We start from the raw sequence: 17,328 nt of genomic DNA on the forward strand, positions 1-17,328 counted from the left end.
TAGAGAGACGTATTCTAATTCTCAATCCAAGTGTTTTTCAACCATCAAGGATTTATTCACCTTATTTCTTTCGAACCCAAAGTGTATAACAAATTGTACAAACTCTCCAAGAAGTTAATCCTGCTAAGGCATTAATGTGTAAAATAGAGGTTGGAAACCCTATTTTCTCATCACACTCTCTTTTCTAAACAATAACTTTTCTATCGAACAAGTTAGTGCTATAATGGTGCATTCCCTATGTTTGCAACCAAGAGAATTCAATCTAAATGAAGAGAGTAATGATATAAGTGGCGTGACACATTATAAATTCACAAACCCATAGCAATAGAGAGTATACTACAAGGTTTCCATAACCCTAACAAATAAGCTTAGCTACTCATGAATAAAATAGAAATCAAACTAGAAATATTCATCATACCAAAACTTAGAATGATCTTGGTGATGAAGATGACTAATGTGACTAAGAGAGAAACACGTTTTTCTCTCTCTGTCGCTCTACTCAGTCATTTCTCCCTTGTTTTCAAAATAATACAGAATCTAAATAATGTGAATAATCCCTAAAAATTCAGCAATAATGCTTTCAATAACATCCTTCTCTAATAAATTGCTACTGCATCCTTAACTATTTAAAAATACTGAGTTTGCCCGGGAAAAAGTTCCCATGCATCACATTCACTCCAAAAGCTGCCTTCCCTTTTATGTGAAGTTTTCCTTTGCTATCCACAGGTCCCCAAAGTGCTGAAATCTTCTTCATTAGTACCTGAAAAACATGCTAATCACATAGGTCAGCTCACTTAATTGAAAATAGACTAAAAGTGCAAGAATTATGTATTTTATCCTCAAAACTTAGCTAAAACATGGGTAAGTTATGGTGCTTAGACATATAAATACGCCCAACATCATGAAGCCCCTCAAAGGGGCCAAAGTAGGGGTAGTCGTGATACCGCAGGGAATAGCACTGCCACTCCAAGAAGTTCAAGAGATCCTACTCCATAAAGGAAAGATAGTCCACCTCCATTATCTCATAAGGGTAGTACTGCTGGGGTACTTGCTTCTATACAAAGAGCCATAAAGGGCTTGGCTGACTGATTGGATAAATAGGAGAGGGGTGGTCAACGTAATTTTACATAGTTACAGGCACCTATTCAGACTTACAACTTTGGAAAAAAGAAGGTTTCTTTTCAGGAGTTTCTAAAGTTGAAGTTACCAAAATTCATAGGTTCAGACAGTTCAGCTTATTCTCAGAGCTTTTTGGATGGTACATTCAAGGCACTGTGTGCGTTAGGGTATTCTAGCAAGAGGGCTGTGGAGATTTCATCGTACAAGTTGGAAGACACGGATAACACTTGGCATAAAACTTTATTGCTAGGAAGGCCTACAGGAGCAGCACCACTGACATGGGATGAGTTCACTAAGTTCTTCATGGATACCCTTCTTCCTGAAAGTTAGAAACAAAAATATACAACTTAATTTAAGATATTGGTTCAGACTCCAGATATGGATGTGTCGACCTATAATACTATGTTTTGCAAGTTGTCTAGATATGCTCCATACTTGGAGTCCACAAAAGTAGCTCAAGTCCAGAGGTTTTTAAATGGGTTGGTTGCTGATCTTTAAATTGCAGTGGCCCCATAGATGAAAGTCTTGACCTATTATGAGATAGTAGATCTTTCTAGAATAATTGAGGAGAAGGGTAGTGTAGAGCGGGCAGCTTATGAGGTTTGTAAGAAGGCTAAGATGAGTGGATCTTTCAGTGGTGACTTAAGTTCAAATCGGAGAGCGAAAAATAAGGGAAAGCATCAGGGCCATCAGACAGGGACAAATTTGGTTTCTTAGTCTGCGTATAAACCACCTTCTAGACAGGGTACCTAGGGGTCTTCAATATCTTAGGGATATCATAGTTTGGGCCAGATGTATTCCACTACTCCATCCTGCCAGACTTGTGTCAAATCGCATATGGGTTAGTGTCGTGTTTTGACTAAAGATTATTTTCAATTTGGACAATTAGGTCATCACATCAGGGATTGGCCTTAATTTCAGAGAAATGCTAGTCAGGGTTCTGTTCAGGTAGTTGCACCAAGTCAGGCTACTCGTAATCCTATAGGTATGGGAAATAGAGGTCGAGGTAAAGGAGAATGAGTTGTTAGAAATTAGGCACAAGAAAATGTTGGTAGAGGCCAACCGAGAGTCTTTGCACTTACTAGACAGGATGTTCAGGCCTCTAATGCAGTGGTTACAGGTATTCTTTCCATTTATTCTTTTGATGCATATGCTTTGATTGATCCGGGTTCTACCTACTCTTATGTGTCCTCATATTTTGCTGTGAGATTTGATAGACATACTGAGATGTTAGATTGTCCTTTTTTTATTGCCACTCCCATAGGAGATTGCTTATTAGTTGAATATGTGTACCGTGATTGCGAGATTATAGTGGGACGTATTGATACCCTTGCCGACTTAATTGTACTTGATATGATTGACTTTGATGTGCTAATGGGCATGGATTAGTTATCTCCTTGCTATGCTACCATAGATTGTCATGCAAAGATAGTTAGATTTGAGATACCCAACAAATCTAGTTTTTTATTGGAAGGGGGTCAAGTTTCAGAAGTTAGTAAAGTTGTATCTTTTATGAAGACCGAATGACTATTAAAGAAAGGTTGCATGGGTTTCTTGGCTATGATGAGTGATGCTGTAGAGGGGGTCCTTAGTTTGGAGGAGCTACCTGTGGTGAAGGAATTTTCTGATGTATTTCCTAAGGAGTTGCCTGGATTACCTCTAGTACGAGAGATAGACTTCGGTATTGAACTGGCACTTGACACTATGCCAATATCTATACCCCTATATTGTATAGCACCAGCAGAATTAAAGGAGCTTAAACAACAGTTACAAGACATTAGATAAGAGTTTCATCAGACCGAGTATATCGCCATGGGGTGCACCAGCTTTGTTTGTAAAGAAGAAAGATGGATCTCTAAAGATGTGTATTGACTACAGGCAGCTAAACAAGGTAACAATACGTAACAAGTATCTGTTGCCTCGTATAGAGGACCTATTAGATCAGTTACAAGGGGCTGTCCATTTTTCAAAGATTGATCTTCGGTCTGGTTATCATCATCTTAGAATCAAGGAGAAAGATATATCCAAGATAGCATTCAGAACTCGATATGGGCATTATGAGTTCCTTGTGATGCCTTTCGGGTTAACTAATGCTCCTGCTGCATACATGGACTTGATGAATAGGGTGTTCAGGAAGTATGTGGACAAATTTGTGATAGTATTTATTGATGATAATCTGATATATTCTCATAGCCTAGAAGAACATGAGAATCATCTGGTGACTATATTGCAGACATTGTGGGAACATAAGCTTTATGATGAGTTCTCAAAATGCAAATTTTGGCTCGACTCAGTATCCTTTTTTGGGTATGTTGTCTCCAAAGAAGGTATCACGGTGGATTCTAAGAAGACAGAAGCAGTGCAAAAATGGCCTAGGCCTACTTCACCCACATAGATTTGCAGCTTTATAGGTTTGGCTAATTACTATAGGCATTTTGTGTAGGATTTCTCTAAAATTATAGATCCATTATCTAGGTTAACATAGAGAGACGTGATGTTTTAGTGGATAGAAGAATGTGAGCAGAGCTTCCAGAAACTCAAAATATATTTGACCACTGCACCGGTATTAGCCTTACCATTAGGCTCTGGAGGATTCAAGGTATTTTGTGATGCTTCGAGGGTTGGATTAGGATGTGTTCTCATGCAACATGATCATTTTATTGCTTATGCTTTGAGGCAGTTGAAGAAGCACGAGCTGAACTATCCTACACATAATTTAGAGATGGCAGTTGTGGTTTTTGCACTTAAGATTTGGAGGCATTAATTATACGGTAAAACTTGTGAGATTTATACCGATCATAAGAGTTTGAAGTACATTTTTCAGCAGCGAGATCTAAATCTTCGACAACATCGATGGATGTAATTACTCAAAGATTATGATTTTGCTATCTTGTATCATCCAGGAAATGCTAATGTTATGGCTGATACTTTGAGCAGGAAATCTATGGGTAGTTTGGCGCATATAGCCCCTGGAAAGAGGCAGTTGGTGAAAGATGTGCAGAAACTTGAAGGCAAAGGTATCAGTTTTGGTGTTATAAGGTCAGGGGTATTGTTGGCTTATGTTCAAGATAAATCTTCTTTGATAGAGCACATAAAGACCATTTAATTTGAGGATATCCAGTTGTGTAAATATCGAGATGAGATCCTAGCTGGTCAAAGTATATCGACTTCCTCAATAGTTTGATATATAGATTCAGTTATCTAACTTTTGATTACTACATAGCGCCGATCATGATCCTTTTTTGGGTCGTGAAAATAGCACACCGATTTGGCCTGAAAATCCCTCGTTTGCACCATTTTACCTGCCTGACCACCCAAATGGCCCTGCCTACTCAAACCAACTACACTAGGACGCTCTCCAGCCTCCCTGGCATGACCCGGTCGATTTTTGATTAAGAACTTAAACAGTTGATGAGAGAAAAAGAGGAGAAGAATGGATGCTTGATTATGCACTTCAGCAGGCTAAAGTCAACTTGCTCCGACTTAGCAAACGAAGGTGGAACTTCTTATAAAATCCTTTGAAACTATAGTTCTACCATAAGGAAATAATAGTTAGATTGCATTTCCTAAGCTCAGAGATAGCGGTGAAGAACATTTACAGATCACGTGCAAGCAGAATGCATTCGTGCCTTGTAAGCAACAGAAAGTTGTTGCAGGTATAGACAGAAAGCTTGAAGAAAATGACTGCTCTATGTACAAGAATTATAATCTTCAATAGTCTATACTTAGGTAGAAGTCGGATGAAATGATAAGTGCTTTGAGTAATAAGGAGCACTTTGAGTAATAAGGTTCGGGTGGAAAGAAAAGCTCAGATTGAAGATCAGGAAGATAGCTCAAATAATTCCAGGAAAGAGATCCCCTATTCTATCTCAAGATTAACCGATGCAGTTAATGGAGTAGAAGATATGGAGCTTGAGAATAATGATGGCATTATTAGTGAAATATCTAATACAACTCAGAGCTCAATTGCAGATGGTGAAAAAAATTCACTCACTGAAATGAACATCCAGAGTTCATCTTCAGTTAATGATGTAGCAATGCAAGAAAATATTGCCAAGAAAAAGATAGAAAAAGAATATGCGAAAACACCTAAACTTGGTCGTGAATATTCTCTCTTGCTATTAATTTTTGATCCCAAAGAAGGCAATAGAGAATCCAAGGGTCAGGCGGACAAACGGAGTTACATCAGCATGTGGCACATGGTATCACAGCATGTTCTATGAAATGTTGCATCAAAAGTTTGAAATGAACTACTAGATAGAACTAATGATGGGGTAGAAGACAGCAGTACACCGGCTGAAAAAAATGTGCAACTCTCTCTAGGATTTCTCTAAGACAAAGGATGATGCAGAGACAAGCAGGGAAGATCATAATCCAAGGCAACACGGGAGAAGTTTCTGTAGAGATAATGTTTTCAAACTCATAAGATAGGAAGTTAACGAGATCCTTACTACGCCAATTCAAGATGATTCATCAGATACACAGTCAGTCACCAGTGACATAATCTCGGACTAGGAACTCACGGAGGCTGAAGGTGAAGTGAATAATAGCTTAAATTTTGTAGAAAGCTTGACAAATCTTGACATAACTGAAGATGGAAAGATGTTGGATCAAGAAATGAAGGATCCAAAAGAAGAGAGAGAACTTTCACTAACCACGAACAAACCTAAGACATAAAGGTCCAAAAACTGGAGCAAACTGAAGAAGTTGATCCTCCCCAGGATATCAATCAAGGCACTAGAAAGAGCAAGGAAATTCAACCCCCGGGCACCTAAATTTCTTCCCACTACACCTAATCAAGAACCAAAAAAGTGGACTTGAGACATCAAATGGTAGATGAGAGGAAAAAAGCAGAAAAATGGATGCTTGATTATGCAATGGAGAATTTAGTCACCACGCTAACTCCTACTAGGAAAAAAAAAAGAGTGGCAATGCTTGTGGAAGCATTCGAAGCAGTTGTTACACTCCGAGAAGTATGAACTCAACCAAGTAATATTGGTGGAAAATTTCTTCATTGCTTGTATGAACTATGAAGGTGAGCATATGTATTTATATTTGTTCTAATTCACTTATCGCGATGAATAAACCTATAGAAAAAGGAAACTCATAGGTAAATTTGTAGTTGTACATGTTTTTGATACACAGTGAGGCTACAAAGAACAGTTAGAAAGTCACCAAATGTTGAAAGTAAGAGTGATTATTGATTGAATTTACTATAGAGGATTCTCATTTTTGGTGACCGATATGCAGTTTATATACAGTGTCTACACAATTATATACAAGAGCCATTTTTCAAATATTTGACTGTGTGGGATGATCAATGACTCATTGTGTATTTGCACTAGCTTTCATTGATTTTCTTGAGCAACAATGTAAGGATGAATATTAGGTTTCGTATAAAAAAAGTAGATAGGTTCAATTATACTTTCTGCTATGCAGTGTATTCTATATTATTGTGACAATAATGCTTTTAGCTCTGAGAATGGTTATTTATACATCTCATTGTGAAAAAGAGTCTTAGCTTAACTACTAAAATTACTACTTGACCAATGTCACAGGTTAGGCTGCATAAAATTACCTCTTGTCGTCCAACCCTTTTCTGAACCCTGCACGACCAAAAGTAAGCTCTTTTCTTTTTTTTTTTCATCACGTACACATCCTCTTTGAGCTCACCATGAATAATGTCATATGAAAGTAAAACAGAATATGAATAATAAATAATTTTCCGTCCTATATTAGTGGATCATCGATCTTGGTAAAATTACATGTTCCCAATTGCTTTTTCACTTGTTAAATCAAGATAAAATTAATTAATTTTTTCTCATTTTACCCCTGCAATTAATACTCTTCGGGAGTGTAATAAAACTATCATTTTGTGTGTGTGATTTATTAAGGAGTGTGCAAAATTAAAAGTGACCAACTAATATGAAACAAATTGTAGTTTATTTGGTTACATTTTATTTTATATGATACCTTTTTGGGCAAAAAATTTTCCCACATAGTTTCCTTAAGGATGTTTTCGTCCTACCCTTTTATATTTTGTCCAAAATTAATTTTGTTTTTCCACTTGGAGCAATAAATATATGTCCCCCTTAAACTGATTAATTTTCCTATGTGTTATAAATATACCATATATAGTGAATGTCTACTTTACCATATATAGTGAATACCTACTTTACCATATATTGTGTATATCTATTTATGGAAAAGTTACAAACCCCAAGGTTAGTTTTCCCCTATAAATAAAGGGGTTTTGCTTCATTGTAATTTATTTCTCAAGAGAAGAAATAAGAATCACTCTCTCTATTCTCTCTACTCTTCTTCTTGTTCTTTATTAGTTTATAACACGTTATCAGCACGATGCTCTAACCAACTAAGGTGAGATTATAAATCTGAAGGATTTCAAGGTTAGTAATTTTTTATGTTGTATTTCTTTTGCTACTACTAATATAATTATTATTGGATTTGTGGAAAAATAATTGGTTTGGAACCATTTATGTTTAAATTTATTACTCAAGAACAATATTATCAAAGGGATGATAATATGTTGGGTTTAAGTCCCATCAATTTATGCATAAGATGCCTTTATATGGGTAAGACGTTGAGTTTGAATCTCAATGCACCATATTGATGATATTATGATGGCTAAGGCAAAATAATGGGTGTTTGATGAAAAGTCATGAAATTTGACCTATTGAATATTCTCCATTCCATGAAGTGAATGTGGTAGGAATATATCATAAGTCTGAAATATGACTACTTACTTCATTCTTGAGGTGTATGTGGTAGCAGTGCATAATATGTCTGAAAGAAGACAAGTGATTGAATGCTTGAATATACGCGTGGAGGGACAATATGATAATGATCATCAAAAGTGATGTTATTTTTGCACGCGTAGTATGATCATAAGATATGTTAGAGAAAAATTCTCTAGATCATATGTATGCCTCAATTTACTCCTGAAGTAGCAATATCATGGCAGAGGTTATTAGTTATCAAAATTTGATAGGCTTAAGGCACGATTATATTCCATTCCTGGGGAATGAGGATTTAGATTGTTTCAATACAAACGTGCACTTGACTATGATGGTATCACAACTCACCTCCGAAAGAGGCAGAATAACTGAGAAGAATAATTTTGAAATCTACTTCTAAAGTAGTAAATCTGAAATTTATTCATGTAATAATAAATATGAAATTTACTAAAGAAAAAAAATACATGTCATGGTAAACTTGGATTTTACTAATATAAAAGTTCATAAGTTGACATGAACTATTGGGACATCCCATAGATGTGCATATTAAGTATTAAATACATATTGAAGAATTCAAAAATTCTTCTTGAGCTTTTAATGTTGCTTGTTCTCATGATAAGTTGGTTGGACCAACTAATTTTGGGATTGGATCCCTTAAAATCTGAAAAGTATAAAAGGTGAATAAGGGCCCGTTCACCTATCATGTGATATGTTGAAAAGATGGATCAATAAGATGATCATATGTACACTCATGATCAACCTACATTTGACATTCATAAAGTTACTTGTTCAATATAAATTAAGCATAATTTTCAGATTGTGTAATCAAGATAATTCATCTTGATGATGATGGTTAGCATTGAATACATTCGATAAATAGCTAAACCATCGCTAATGAGAACAAAGCTTCATGTGTTGGTCTGAAATATGATATGTTGCACACAATAATACTTATATGCATTAGACCAATAAATTGTGATTATTTCTTCCCCATCAATTGGTTCAAGGTCATGAACCAACTATTCTATCTAATAATTTTGATGTGCGGTATATGACTAATGAATATACCATGATACACAAAGATGGATTCCTCAAAGAAGTAGAGGATGTATGTTAGTTTTTCTAACATAAGGGGGAGATTATAAGCGCTATGAAATATGTTAGGAATTATCACCAGATCCTCATCCAAAAGATAATTCAAGTCAAATGCCTAAAGCATCTCATATTAAGTGCAAGTTCTCTTATTTTATGTTCCTAAAGGACAAAATCTATGCATGCGTGAAGCGTGGTAGACTAATTGGTTCCAAATGAAAGTCCTTGAAAAATAAGGAGAAAATAATCATAATAAGAAGGCAATTATCTTTTGAAGAGACTATGACATAACACTTCATGAAACCTTATGATAGGTTCAGGTACCTGAAAATAATGAAGTGAGAGATCTCAAAATGTTATGTCACATTGCGAACCGATACAAAATGATAAACTGTCGACGATATCTTTGATACAATATTGGCATAGTATTTTAAAGGATTATGAGTATCCAAATTATACTTTTAATTAAGTATTCTAACGTAGAAACATTATCAAGTGACATGAAAGGATGCATTTCGGTATGCGTCAAACTTATTTGATTTGCAGTCCAAATACTTGAAGATGTCACTCATGAAATGTTGACTATTGTCACTTGACAAAACTTATGTGAAAAACTTTCAAGGATTCAAAATGCTTGAAGCATATAAAAGTTTCTGGGAAACTTATTTATAATCCTTATATTGTATAAGCTCATAGCTTGAAAATTATTGGAACTCTTGGAGAGTTTTCAAAGAAATATATTATTTGCTGAAATTTGAAATAAATCGAATTGGATTGGTTATGAAGTACCATATCTTAGTGTAATTGATGCACTCATGTAGCTTGCAAATACTACAAGGCTTATAGCCTTTTCGGTTAATATGTTATCAAGGTATATTTCTACTCCTACTAGGAGACATCGAAATGGGATAAGATGCATGAGCTTATTTTATTCTAAAGATTGCATTCCCAATCTTATTGGTCATGCTGATGTTGGGTACTCATCTAACCCGCATAAATCTCGATCTCAAACATGCAATGTGTTTACATGTAGGGATACTGCTATATCTTGGAGATATACAAAGCAGTCTATCATAGCCACTTCATCGAATTATGCTAAGATAATAGCTATTCATGAAGCAAGTCGAGAATTAGTATAGTTGAGATCCATGATACATCTTGTTCGAGAAAAATGTGGTGTGAAATATGACAATCTATCCACAATTTTATACGGAGGTAATGCATCATGCATGGAACATCTTAATGGAGGATTCATAAAAGGAGATAGAACGAAGCACACTTCATCAAAGCTTTTCTACATACTTGAGCTACAAAAGAATGGTGATATTAACGTTCAACATATTCATTCAAGTAATAATATGACTGATTTATTCACCAAGTTTCTTCCAACTACAACTTTCAAGAATATGGTGCACAAGATCGGGATGCAAAGGCTCAAGAATGTTCTCATTAGGGGGAGTTAATATGCACTGTACTCTTTTTCCCTTACGAGGTTTTGTCCCACTGGGTATTCCTTGTAAGGTTTTTAATGAGGCAGCCTATATGTATATCGTTAGAGATGTGTACTCTTTTTCCTTCACTAGATTTTTTTCCCACTAGGCCTTTTTCTAGTAAGGTTTTAACGAGGCATATTATCTATCAATTAGACATTCAAGGGGGAGTGTTATAAATATACCATATATAGTGAATGTCTACTTTACCATATATAGTGAATGTTACTTTACCATATATAGTGAATACCTACTTTACCATATATTGTGTATATCTATTTAAGGAAAAGCTATAAACCCCAAGGTTAGTTTTCCCCTATAAATAAAGGGGTTTTGCTTCATTGTAATTCATTCCTCAAGAGAAGAAATAAGAATCACTCTCTCTATTTTCTCTAATCTTCTTCTTGTTCTTTATTAGTTTATAACACTGATATTTTGTGCTAACTTTTTCTCTAGAAGACTTGCTGGTACACATGAATTGAATAGGAAACTACTTGTTGAACAAGGTAGCCAATTTTCCTATATAAATAGGAACATTCCTTCTGCTATTTCTTTTTGGATTTCCCTTTTTTTCTCTATATAAATACACAACAAAAAGGCCAATAACAATAAAATTATACCAACACACTTTAGAGCAAAGTTTCAAGTATTAATGGCAGGGCTTCAATATTACTTTTTTCCTACTGATTTTTACTATCCAAGACCACAAAAAATCAATGGAGACATGAACAATAACAACAAGATTTCTACTACTCATGATGATGTTGCCGTGACGACAGCGGGGCGTGGTGGTGTTCTTGAATATCCGACAAGTGGCACCACCGTGGACGGCCATGACATGTCGTTGTTACAAGACAAGATTCTTAAAGTACCAAAATCATTGTCAATGAATTTGGTTAGGTACCAGCCAGTATTAGTACAACCCTAGCTAAGATAATCAATAACCTTCTTAACTATTTCATTTATCTCAATTTATGTGACACTTCATAATTCTTGAAAGTCAAACAAATTAGTTTGATCTTGAATTTGAACATAAAATTTAATTTTTTTAAAATAAAATATTATTTATTTAAAGACTAAGTAAAATATACTATAAATTAATTATAATAATAATCAATTCAAAATATTCAAACAATGTATGAAAAATTAGGATCTAATATAAACTTACTTAAAACTCAAAATAACACGTAAATTAAGACAAGATATTCTCTCATGAAACATGTGTAAAACAAGAAAAAATAAAAAGATAAAAGACATTGCTTTTAATATATGTGCTTCTAGGGACTATAATTTCCAGCATCCCAATCTCTTTTACAGGAAAATCAACATGTAGCTCAAACATGTCCAATTACATATTTACTTTATGTTATTTTTATTTGTCATATTTTAATTTAACATATATATTAAAAAAATTATTAATATGATTATTTTATTAAATTTCTTAGAATGTTTTAGAAATATTTATTTATCTATTTATCTATCTATATCGTAAATTATTGGATCGAGTATTACTTAGATGTGAAACTTGCAGACCTCATTGGTTGTTATATTTATCTTATTTTCATTGTTAGTTGATGTATAATATTAGTTCTCCATCCTTTCAATAAAGTTTGTCCACTATTAACTTTACTCAATTAAGAAATAATTAATATAGTAACAAATATTTTTTATCGTATTATCTTTTAAAGATATAATTTATTATTTTAAAAAATATGTTGAATAATAAATAGTGTTTAATTTATTTCTTTTTATCCTCACTTTCACTACTAAAAAAAACTGAAAAAATCGACCACAAAAAGTGATCGGATAAAACCAACCACTTGTGGTCTGTTTTTTAGTTATTTTTTTAAAAAAAATTTATTAAAAAATCGACCACATGTGGCCGCTTTATTATTATAAAATATCAAAATAAACATTCCAGTAATTTTTATATAATTATTTTATATTTTAAAAAAATAAGCAAACCGACCACAAGTGGTTGATTTTTTAAAAAAAATAATTTAAAAATATTTCCAAAAACCGACCACAAGTGGTCGGTTTTTTAAAATTATTTTTTAATTAATTTTTAAATAAACAGACCACTTGTGCTCGATTTTTTTATTTTAAAAAAAAGGAAAGAAAATATTTTTAAAAAAGTGACCACTTGTGGTCAGTTTTTATTTAAATAAAAAGAAATTAATTTTTATAAACAGACCACTTGTGGTCGAATTTTATTGAAATTACAAAATTAAATTAAATTTTTAAAATGACTACTTGTGGTCATTTTAATTTAAATAATATTAATAAAAATTTAAAAAAAAACAAATTTGGTTGGTTTTAGATTTAGAAAAGATAAAAAGTAAATAATTATTTTTAAAAAGTAATTATATCCCATATATAATATTTTTATTAGTAAAATAATATATTAGATTATGTAATATAATTATTATTATTAGTAAAAATAATATATTAGATTACATATATAATATAATATAATATATTTACTTTATTAAAAAATAATCTAATACATTATTTTTTAAAATTATACTGATTACATGTAGTCAATAACGAATATAATAATAATAATAATAAAAATCAAACAATATAATGTGAAAAAACTCACACTAAAAATATATCAAATATAATATACAAATTATGTATAACATAATCTTTATCTTTTACTTATGTTTCAATATATAAAATAAATATTTTTCTTTATACATACGTTAAATGACGCTAAACAAGCATAATATTTATATAATGAATATGTGTAAATATATATCATACCGTTGGGATAGACCATTGAAAACTATTGTATACGTATTTGAAAGATAAAAACTGATCTTTATAGTACGTATTTGAAAGGTGATGTTTAGAGTAAGTATTTACAGTCATATTAATGTAATATATAACCAATAATTCATCAGAATATAATAAATGTGTTCTATTATAAGGTAATATACTTGTGGATGTGATATATATAGTACGAATTCAAGAGTTTATATATATAAATATCTCTTTCTCTCTCTCTCTCTATATATATATATATGTATATATATATTTAGATATTTATATATGATGTAGTGATGGATTGATGAACGATGTAGTCAAAACCTAGTACTTGTGTACGTATGTGTGATATATATCATACGTACTTAGAACATGATATAGTCAATAGTGTGCATATGTGTGTGTATGTATAGGTATATATATATAGTATATACATAATATACGGTGAAGGTATACTAATGACATAAGATAATGTAATCTATAATTCATTTGAGTATTTGTGAAAAACGTTGTATATTATTATGTGATAGTAAAATCGTGTATGTGATGTTTATTGTACGTATTTTAAAGCAGACAGACAATTGAATATATGTATATGTACGTATATCTCGTGTAGTAACGTACGTAGTAATCAAAAGTTAGATAAGTGAATCTATATATCAAACTATTGAGGAAGTCGATATACTATTTTCAATCAATGTAGACACGCGTATTTTTTTGAAGTTGTAATAATGTAAGACTAGTATTACGAGGTATATGCATGAGAGGGGGAGGAAGAAAGCAGGGGAGGGGGTTAACACATTGTATTGCGAGCAAGGTGTCTATATATATGTATATATATATATATATATATATATATATCAATGAATTCTGTAAATTACGATAAATTTTTGGTTAATTAGCTTTTAATTACGATATTGTATATAGATAAATATGTAAAATATCTTAATTCACAAAATTCATTGATATTATTATATTACTGAGGAAATATACTACTCCTATTAAAGTGTTGATAAAATAACCAAGTATCTGATTTGTACATATACACATTGCATTAAATAGGATGATAGCATAATTAATTATATGATTTAATCATTTTATTAAAATTGAGCACATATGATTGTTTTTCAATAATAATTATTATAAAAGTAAATCGAACACTTATATTTTAATTTGTGATCATTTTTGTAAAATTTTATATAGCTTAATTAATTAATTAATTAATATATTAATTTATTTTAATTTTTAATTTTTTTGAACTAATTAAAATATATATTTTTTATGTGGTTGGTTTTCATGAATTATTAAAAAAATATATCTTTTAATTAAACCCGACCCGCCCCATCGATTTTAAACATTATAACCGAAAAAAAAACCAAATCAACCCCCCCCCCCCCACAAAAATAAAACTCGATTCTCACATTCTCCAAATCCTCAAATCCTCTAAATCCGCAAATCTACCCCTATTGACACTGATTTCCGCCGCCCCAAGCTCCGGTAAGTTCCAAAAACTTTAACTCTTTATTTTTTTTGTTGTTAGATACTAGCTAAAGGGTCAAATTTATTATGTCTTGGTAGTAATTTTAGTTAGCTCAAAGTTAAAAAAGTATTTGTTGTAGTTATTATGCTTCATTACATAATTTTAATTAGTTGAAAGTAAAAAAAGTAATGAAAATATCGTTTTAGTTAGTTGAAGATTCAATTTTACATCAAGAAATATCCTTTTAGTTAGTTCAAGATTCAATTTTAGTTGAAACAATTTCTTTTTAGTTAGTTGAACATTCAATTTTAGTTATTATGCTTCATTACATAATTTTAGTTAGTTGAAAGTAAAAAAAATAATAGAAATTTCCTTTTAGTTAGTTCAAGATTCAATTTTAGTTCAAGAAATTTTCTTAGTTAGGTCAAGATTCAATTTTAGCTAAAAGTTCCCCTTTTAGTTAGTTCAAGAGTCAATTTTAGTTCAAGAAATTTCCTTTTAGTTAAGTCAAGATTCAATTTTAGCTAAAAGTTTCCTTCTTTGTGTGTTTTAGCAAGTAATTTAGGGTTTATTTTTATTGATGCTCCATTGTAGTTTTAGTATGTTGGTGGTTTGTGTATGGTGATTTTAAGCTAAAATACGAGAAAATAAGGATACCAAGATTTTTGCTATTTTGCGTAATGATCAATTTTTTTTAATTCTACTAGCCTTATGGGTTGCTTGGAATTTGATGTTACCATTTGACAGAATCCGAATTCAGGAAAAGGATTGCTTTGCTATTTTTCTGGTGACCGCTTATCTCTTTCACTTTAATTTAGGCCAAGCTAAAGTAAGTTGACTTCTCTCTAATTTGTTATAATGAAGCCTTGTTATTTTTCATATTGAAGTCTAGTGAAGCCGTGTGTGGCCTTGTTCGATTCACTAGCATTGTTGTTATCTTCTTGTTATTGTTCATATTAAAGTCTAGTGAAATCGTGTGAGGCCTTGTTTGATTCACTAGCATTGTTGTTGACATCCTGTTGGTGTTGTTGTTGCTTGTTTCTTTTATTGTGAACTTGAACTTACATCATTTGGTTGGTACTTTAAAGGTGAGTTATTTGTTTAGAATGCGACTTGTTTGGTGACTTAGTTACTTGAAAATGGTTAAGTGTAGTGACTTTAAAGGTGATTTTTTTAATTTAGAATGTCGTTTGATTAGTGGCTTAGTCACTTGAAAATGGTTAATTGTAGGGTCTTTAAAGGTGATTTATTTGTTTAGAATGAGGTTTGATGGGTGGCTTAGTTGGTTAAAAATGGTTAAGTGTAGGGACTTTGAAGGAGATTTTTTTGGTTTTGAATATGGTTTGATTGGTGGCTTAGTTACTTGAAAATTGTTAAGTGTAGGGTCTTTAAAGGTAATTTATTTGTTTAGAATGTGGTTTGATTGGTGGCTTAGTTACTTGAAACTGGTTAAGTGTAGGGACTTTAGAGGTGATTTATTTGTTTAGAATGTGGTTTGATTGGTGGCTTAGCTACTTGAAAATGGTTAAGTGTCGAAACTTTAGAGGTGATTTTTTTGTTTAGAATGTTACTTGGTTGGTGACCTTGTGAGTTGAAAATGGTTAAGTGTAGGAAATTTATAGGTGATTTTTTTGTTTAGAATGTGGTTTGATTGGTGGATTAGTTACTTGAAAATGGTTAAGTATAGGGACTTTGAAGAGAATTTTTTTGTTTGGAATGTGGTTTGTTAGGTGACTTAGTTGGTTGAAAATGGTTAAGTCTAGGGACTTTGAAGGGGATTTTTTTGTTTTAAGTATGGTTTGTTAGGTGACTTAGTTGGTTGAAAATGGTTAATTCTAGGGACTTTAAAGGAATTATTTTTGTTTTGAATGTGGTTTGTTAGGTGACTTAGTTGGTTGAAAATGGTCAAGTCTAGGGACTTTGAAGGGGATTTTTTTGTTTTGAATGTGATTTGTTAGGTGACTTAATCACTTGAAAATGGTTAAGTCTAGGGACTTTAAAGGAATTTTTTTTGTTTTGAATGTGGTTTGTTAGGTGACTTAGTTGGTTGAAAATGGTTAAGTCTAGGAACTTTGAAGGGGATTTTTTTGTTTTCAATGTGGTTTGTTAGGTGACTTAGCTGGTTGAAAATGGTTAAGTCTAAGGACTTTGAAGGGAATTTTTTGTTTTGAATATGGTTTGTTTGGTTACTTAGTCACTTGAAAATGGTTAAGTCTAGGGTCTTTAATGGAAATTTTTTTGTTTTGAATGTTACTTAGTTGGTGACTTTGTTAGTTGAAAATGGTTAAGTGTAGGAACTTTAGAGGTGATTTTTTTGTTTAGAATGTGGTTTGATTGGTGGATTAGTTACTTGAACATGGTTAAGTCTAGGGACTTTAAAGGAAATATTTTTGCTTTGAATGTGGTTTATTAGGTGACTTAATCACTTAAAAATGGTTAAGTGTAGGGACTTTAAAGGGAATATTTTTTGTTTTAAATGTGGTTTGTTAGTTGACTTAGTTGGTTGAAAATGGTTAAGTCTAGGGACTTTAAAAGGGATTTTTGTGTTTTGAATGGGGTTTGTTTGGTGACTTAGCTGCTTGAAAATGGTTAAGTCTAGGGTCTTTAAAGAGAATCTTTTTGT

At 32.2% G+C, this 17,328-nt stretch overlaps 1 pseudogene; it reads left to right on the plus strand.

The window, feature by feature from the left end:
- The first annotated feature begins 2,664 nt into the window (after nucleotides 1–2,664).
- Nucleotides 2,665–17,328, plus strand: part of LOC124892547 — a 35,786-nt pseudogene continuing 21,122 nt past the window's right edge.

Source organism: Capsicum annuum, unplaced genomic scaffold (assembly GCF_002878395.1).
Source record: "Capsicum annuum cultivar UCD-10X-F1 unplaced genomic scaffold, UCD10Xv1.1 ctg4842, whole genome shotgun sequence".
In the NCBI taxonomy this organism is placed as follows: Eukaryota; Viridiplantae; Streptophyta; class Magnoliopsida; order Solanales; family Solanaceae; genus Capsicum; species Capsicum annuum.